The following is a 7,192-nucleotide window of genomic DNA, read 5'->3' on the forward strand; positions in this document are numbered from 1 at the left end:
TTGCAGAATTGGGAAGACCATTGCTGTGCTTGGATCAGGAGCACTATCAACCTGATGACAGCATTCCGTCGCATATCCTAGGGAACATACCTGAGGAGCATCAAGAAATGGTACACTGTTTCCAAAACAGGAATTACACATTCAACTATAACAAAAAACTGTACTGGAGCTCCTGGCAGGTCTTCACCACAATGAAGGACATGTTCTGTTAGCCTACTCAACTTGGGTACCGCTCACTGGTGATCAGATACAGGAGAGGTATATCAATCCATTCCCCAGAAATAGGTACACCCAAATTGGGATGTCAGTGAAATCCTGACATACCTTAGGGGATGATCACCAGCCAGGTCACTCACCCTGGAACAGCCTACCCTGAAGATGGACATGCTGGTGGCCTTACATCAACACAAAGAGCCAGCTCTCCCATCTACTGCGATGGGACAACATGGTTATAACACCAGATAGTGTCACATGCCCATTCAAGGGTTGGCCAAACAGAACAGACCAGGAACATCAGGTCCAGTCATGAAATTCCGGGCATACCCACCTGAACCACGTTTTATGTGTCATGACCCACTTAGAGATCGACACAATAAGGAATACCGAGGGAGAGGAAAAAGCCTTATGGGTCAGCCACAGGAAACCTCATGGTCGGGTGACGAGCTAAACTATCTCTAGTGGCTCAAGCAGGTACTGGGAGTTGCTGGAGTAAATACTAACGTGTATAAAATCTTATTCCACCAGAACAGCTTCCACGTCAGTAATAAGAGGATGGACGAGCCTATGGACCACATCCTGGCTACTGCAGGGTGGTCTAGGGAGTATACGTTCCAAACTTTTATAACAAACCACTGACAGAACCTGTATCGTTTGCAGAAAAAGAATCTGCAAAAAATATATAATTTAAGCCCGGGGGAGCAATTGGTCTTGTTGTTGTTAATAACACCATTATTGTTTTTACAAACAGATTCATGGTTGATTACGATAACATACTTCCTCCCTCGAATGACTTCGGCAGCGAGTGAAGTATGAACTGTTACACGGTTTGAAATCACAGAGCTTTGAAGTCTTCACGTAGTCACTCACGTGACTCCGAAGTAAAATAGTAAGATTAAACGAGAACTTACCAGTTTGAAGTTTGATCTGTATTTTATGAGGAGTTACGATGAGGGATTACGTGCCCTCCGCTCCCACCCTCATTATATGGATCAAACTAATAAATTGATGTCTCCTTATCTTTACTATGTTTACTTCAAATAACTGTGTCTATCTGTGATTCCACACCGCTGCTTGGAAGTATGCCGCGCCTGCGCACTGAGCGGGTTCTTCACGTAATCCCTCATCGTAACTCCTCATAAAATACAGATCAAACTTCAAACTGGTAAATTCTCGTTTAATCATACTATTATATGCTGTGTGTGACGGCTGATGGTGTGGAAGGTGAGGACAAGCGGAGCTCCGCCCTTTTTACGAATGGGGGGATGGGAGCAAGTACGGGGCTGCGGGATATAGAGGAGCCTGTTATGCGCGCAGATGCGGCATAGACGGAGGAATTGGGACTAGGTGATTGAGTCGTTACATGAATCAGTTTGGGAAGAAGTGTGGTCTAGATAGTATGGGAATCAGTGGTTTGTTAATAGATGTTCTGAAAGTAGTATCTGACATGTAATAGTATTATCTGATAAGTTTGGATATCAAGAGCAACAATGGTTTTCATTGTACATCGTTACATGGGACAACAACAAACCTAATCCGAAACCGGTACCGTGCCTTGTACCCACCAAGTCAATTTTGTGTCCAGTTTATAATAAAGCGGCACATCCCTTGTGTTTCAGCATTCTGGATCAACCTGCCATGCGGGAGCTTTTCAAAAATCTTACCAATATGCATATAGGTAACATTTACACCCCAACCTTCATCCATCTCCTTGGCTAACACCTCAAACATGCAATTGAGTGTTCGAGATATGATTTTTCTTCCGTAAAAATACGTATAGGAAAGGTTTAGAGGCATATGGGCGATGCGCTGGCAGGTGGTACTAGTGTAAATGGGGCATTGTGGTCAGCATGGGCGATATTGGCCGAATATCCTGTTTCTGTGCCGCATAACTAAATATTTATGATTTTTAAATCACGTTGAACTCTCCGTGATTAGTACTAATTTTCCATCTGTGCCTCAGAATCTGCACCAGTAACTTTGCTACCAGTGATAAAGCGCGTTCGTCCTTCAATCTTTAAACATTTTCCCTTCATAAGAAGAGCACAGTATTACCATTTCAGTACATTTCCACGCCTTGATGGCGCCGGGACTGATTGACGCCAGAGAAAGATAACAGGGCCCAGAGTTCACTCAGCAATGACTTGGATTTCGAATTGTGATGGCCTGTCAGCCTTCCCAGGAGATAATATTAGGGGGAAATCAAACGACCTGTTCAATTTGTTACTTGATGTAAATATTTCTGGAATAGAGCATCTTCCATTTGTAAAAGCATACATCCATATAGCATTATATGGCAATTCCGTAATACATATAAATATTTGAAAGAGTTGAAAATCTCATTCAAACGTTCATCAACACTTAAAATATGCAAGTAACGTCAATTAAAATCCTTAGAAAAAATGTTTCCTTTTGCAGTTTCCACCGACAGAATTCATGCAATGACCTGAAAACATAGATAGCGGGGTAGGAGTATTCTACGGTGCACAAAGCGCAATATAAAGACGGAGGAACACCAATAGCACCAAGATCCAGCACCTTACCAGGAACACCTGCTGCTGCAAGAACTGGGCAATAAATTCTCACCATGGTGTAAATTACTGGATATTCCATTGTCTGACTGAAGTAGCGATCAGTTGTACAAAACGTTACAACTCGCTACATTTCCTGTTGCGGGTACATTTTATATAACATTACGGATGACCATTGCGGCAATTAGCGTCTTCCTCAGTCACATCAGCAACAGTCACTGAACAAACAATTAGGATCAACTATTTTTACACATTGTGCAGTAATACAATATATTTAACCCTTCAAATGATATTATAAGCAATTTGAATTAATGTGTGATAGGTTTTGAAAATAGGAATTCGCTCTATGGGTATCAAACGGATTTGCATGATCAAGTCGACTTAATTTCGCAGATATAATGTGTGACGAGTCGTCTTCTGCGGGGATAGGTTGGCGGTGCCCCATCTGTCAGAACATAGAATGTAATAAAATGACAGGAATCTGTGTCCATCTGGCTTCATGATTTAAATAATCCCATAATAATCTCGGAACATCCTGCGATGTCGCTCACGTTTTTATACGGGAATTATCCATTTGGCCCATTTAAACGACGTAATGTCGCGCCATAAATCTCTGATCGTTTTTAGACTTTCCTTTAAATTGTAATTCCTTTACCTGTATGATCCTGTAGCAATATTACAATTTTCTGCCCTAAAATAAAACCTTTGCACTAAAATCAATAATCTCCCTTTATCCTAAACGCCGTCGTTGGGGGAAACGTCAAACGAGGCTGTATGGTTGTAGTCTGATGACCAGTTTGATGGGTTTCTGTTACAAATAACTCGACAGTCCACCAGATTTAGAGGGCCAAATATGAAGAGAGTTCTCGGATAGCTGTCTGAATAATGGCTTCGTCCTGGTAAGTGATTGAAAGTGTAATCACATTGACAGGGAATGCCGCAGTGCGTAGATTCAATTTCTTAAGTGTCGTAAGGAACGTTCACTTCAACAATCAATTGAGAAAGTTGACAAATATGGACAGGTCAGTTATAATGTTATCATGGAGTTTGAACATTGGATCAGGCCTTGAATGGTGGGTTGATTCAAGAGACTAAGATGGACGGAATGTCATGCTTAATTGATCGTTTTGATTCAGAACTGGCTAATAGAGAGTTGTGGTGGGGTAGAAAAGAACTGCAGACGCCTGTTGAAATAGAAAGTATACAGAAACTGCTGGTATATCTCAGCGGGGCAGCACCTCTGGAGAGAAAGCATGGGTGTCGTTTCTCGTCAAGACCCTTCTTCAGACTCTGGTGGAAGAGTGTTACGCGGGCGTTGCGGATGACTACTGGATCGCGGGTAGTGAGGAAAGTTGTCGGTGTATACAACATTAGACAGTGGACAATAGACAATAGGTGCAGGCGTATTAATGTATTAATGAATGCATTTTATTTAACAAAATATTAACAAATTAATCCTTCAGTCGTTTTCAAACAGGAATTTGAGAAGTAGAAACGTTGTTTTAGTTCCAGCCGGTGAACACCTTCTGTTCAATCTTTTTTGATTATTTTGTAGTGGACAACTTCAGACCAGTCGACAGGTAAATGTGAATTCAAATCCACAGACCAGACAGCAAGTTCAGTCTGAGTGTAAATTAGCAACTCATCTGCCTAGGCTGTCTACACAGCGGTACACAGAAAGCTGCCACACACGCAGACTTTATTACGTGCTTATTTATCAATTAAATCAAGAGGGCGTATCTCCTATCGTGCAGTTTAAAACTGCTATCAGTACAAACTGAAATAAACACTTAAATGAGCAGGGACTGTTATTAAAAATATTCCCCACTGGGCACAGTTACCTATCTCCCCCTTTCTCAGATCTGAAACTGCACTTTAATTTTCCGCATTATGTGTTTTTCTTTCAATTATATGCCGGAGAGAGGCAAGTAGTATTTTAACCACTGTTGCATAAAATGAAAATAACAAATTAATGCAACTTCGCTTGTCGTGTGTACCAGCGTGGATAGAGCAGCAAGATGGAGTTAGTGCTCATTACAGATGAGATTAATTATGGATACTATACTTCAGTTAACCCTTTATAGTCAAACATTTGAACTAAAAAGAAGGGGTTCTTTATTTTACATCATATCAAATGTAAAACATAGCAGTTAGATTCAATTAGATCATGTCACTGCTTATCCAGACCCATCACTGTTTTTTCACTCCCTTTGTGTGAAAAATGAACCCTCAGATTCCTTTTCAATCTCCCCCCTCATCTTAAACCTGTCGCCAGGATCTTGATTCCCCTACTCTATTCGTTGACCCGATCCATATCTCTTATTATTTCAATTGCCACTAAAAGATCACAACTCATTCTCCTGTGCACCAAGGATGGGCGGGTATTCCACATCAAAGGTGGAGCAATCTTTACATAAGAGATGGTGGGGGCAGATACCATCCCAGCAAATAAACAGCATTTGGACAGCTGTTTGTCTTGGATAGGAATGGAGGGAAATGGGATAAATGCAAGTGAATGAGATCACCATAGATAGGCGCTTCGTTCTGCATGGACACGTCGGGCCGAAAGGCCTGTTTCCCACCCATTTGACACACCACTGGAATCACTGGTTTTGTAATCTCTAATGTGCTCTGTCATCGGCCTCCCCAGTTGTAGCCACATAGCAGACACATCACTGACTGCACAACAGTGGCGATACTGTATTGGGTGGTGGTGTCACTAACAACAGAGGTGCATCCTTCATCTCCATCGCACGTATCCAGCATGTGCTTCACTGTCCTCAAACTAAACTCTAGCCTGGAAATCCAAGGAATAAACATCATTAAGTTTGGATTTTTTTCAAAGCTACAGATGAGGTAACAAAATGGTATAACTGTCTGTCATATACGTTGGTCATTTAAATATGGCCATGATTATTGGTGTTTCTTTCAGTTTGCATGTGTACCAGCCAAACACAGCAGGAACGGAGAATCGCTCTCTTGAATTAATTGATAAATAGGCACAGACACACAGACTGAGTGTGTGAGAGCTCAGAGAAATTCACTGGAATTTAGGAGGAAGAGAGGGGATCGTAGAAACATAAACAATTCTTAAGGGATTGGAATGAGGGAGTCCAGAATCATTGGTCACAGTTCAACAATAAGGGGTAGGCCATTTCGGACTGAGGTGAGGAAAATATTTTTCACCCAGAGAGTTGTGAGTGTGGAATTCTCTGCCACAGAAGGTGGTGGAGGCCAATTCACTGAATGTTTTCAAAATAAAGTTAGATAGAGCTCTTAGGACTAATGGAATAAAGGAATTATGGGGAGAAATCATGAACGGGGTATTGATTTGGGATGATCAGCCATGCTCATTGTTAGGTATGTGATAATTAGCATATGTAAATAGTGACTTGAGATATCTTATGCAAGTACGCATGTGCACGGGGAGACTGAAGGTGGCGTCCTGCAGTAAAGAAGCTTGTAAGATTACTCCCGTGTCCGAGGCTTATTCAAGTCTGTTCTAAGCATCCAAATACACAACAATTGGCGACGAGGATAAAAGAACGAAGATAAGAACAAGGCCAGCTAGAAGAATCGAAAACAAGTTTAAAAATAGAAGTAGTATTTGGGAACAAAGTGGAACAGCACCAAGCCAAATGGTTTTGAATTGGCGTCAAAAAGAAAAAAGGTAGGAACGGGAAGCAATAGCTCAGGGAAGAGCTAGGAAAACAAGCAGGGGCAGTAAGGATCACCAAGCACGGTGTCAGCTTACCTGGAATGTATCCAGGGCTGTGCAGCCCACAGCCAATCCCAAGCAGAAGCCACAGACAAAAGGGGGTGGGGGCCTAGTACCGTGAAGGCTACGGACAGGTCTGAACAAGCCACCGACAAAAGAGGACCGTGTAGCCCACGGACAGCCCCAGTAGCAGCCACCAACGTTGGCTGAGTGCCTTGTACCGCGTAGGCCACGGACAGGTCCATAGAACCATCGACAGAGGCTGAGTCTTCAGCCCAACCGGGAACAGTCAGCCCGGTCGTCGAAGAAAGCGGAGAAAGCCCGGTCGCGGGAGACAGCCGAGAGTGGAGAAAGCCGACCACGAGTGAGGCACAGTCCCGACGTTTGGAGCAGCGGGGTCCAGCAGAAATAAGCAGCAACAGCTAGCCCGGGAAGCCAGCAAATGCCAGCCTGGGAGGCCAGCCCGTGAAGCCAGCCCGGCTGAGCCAGCAGCAGCATCGGAGGTCCGGAGTGGCCAGCGGTATTTAAAAGTAACAGTGAAGCCCGGGAGGGAGCCAGCTAAAGCAACAGTGGAGTTCGAGGATGCACCAGAGTGCACAGGCCGCAATATGGAGCAGTGAAATCCTTCACAATAAAACTGTAATGCATTGTCTCAGTAAAAGCAGGACTGTTGGATGTGTAATGCATTGGTCACATAATGTAATGCATTAGGAATATGTTTAAAATG

The sequence above is a fragment of the Amblyraja radiata genome, chromosome 17 (genome assembly GCF_010909765.2).
Source record: "Amblyraja radiata isolate CabotCenter1 chromosome 17, sAmbRad1.1.pri, whole genome shotgun sequence".
Taxonomy (NCBI): Eukaryota; Metazoa; Chordata; class Chondrichthyes; order Rajiformes; family Rajidae; genus Amblyraja; species Amblyraja radiata.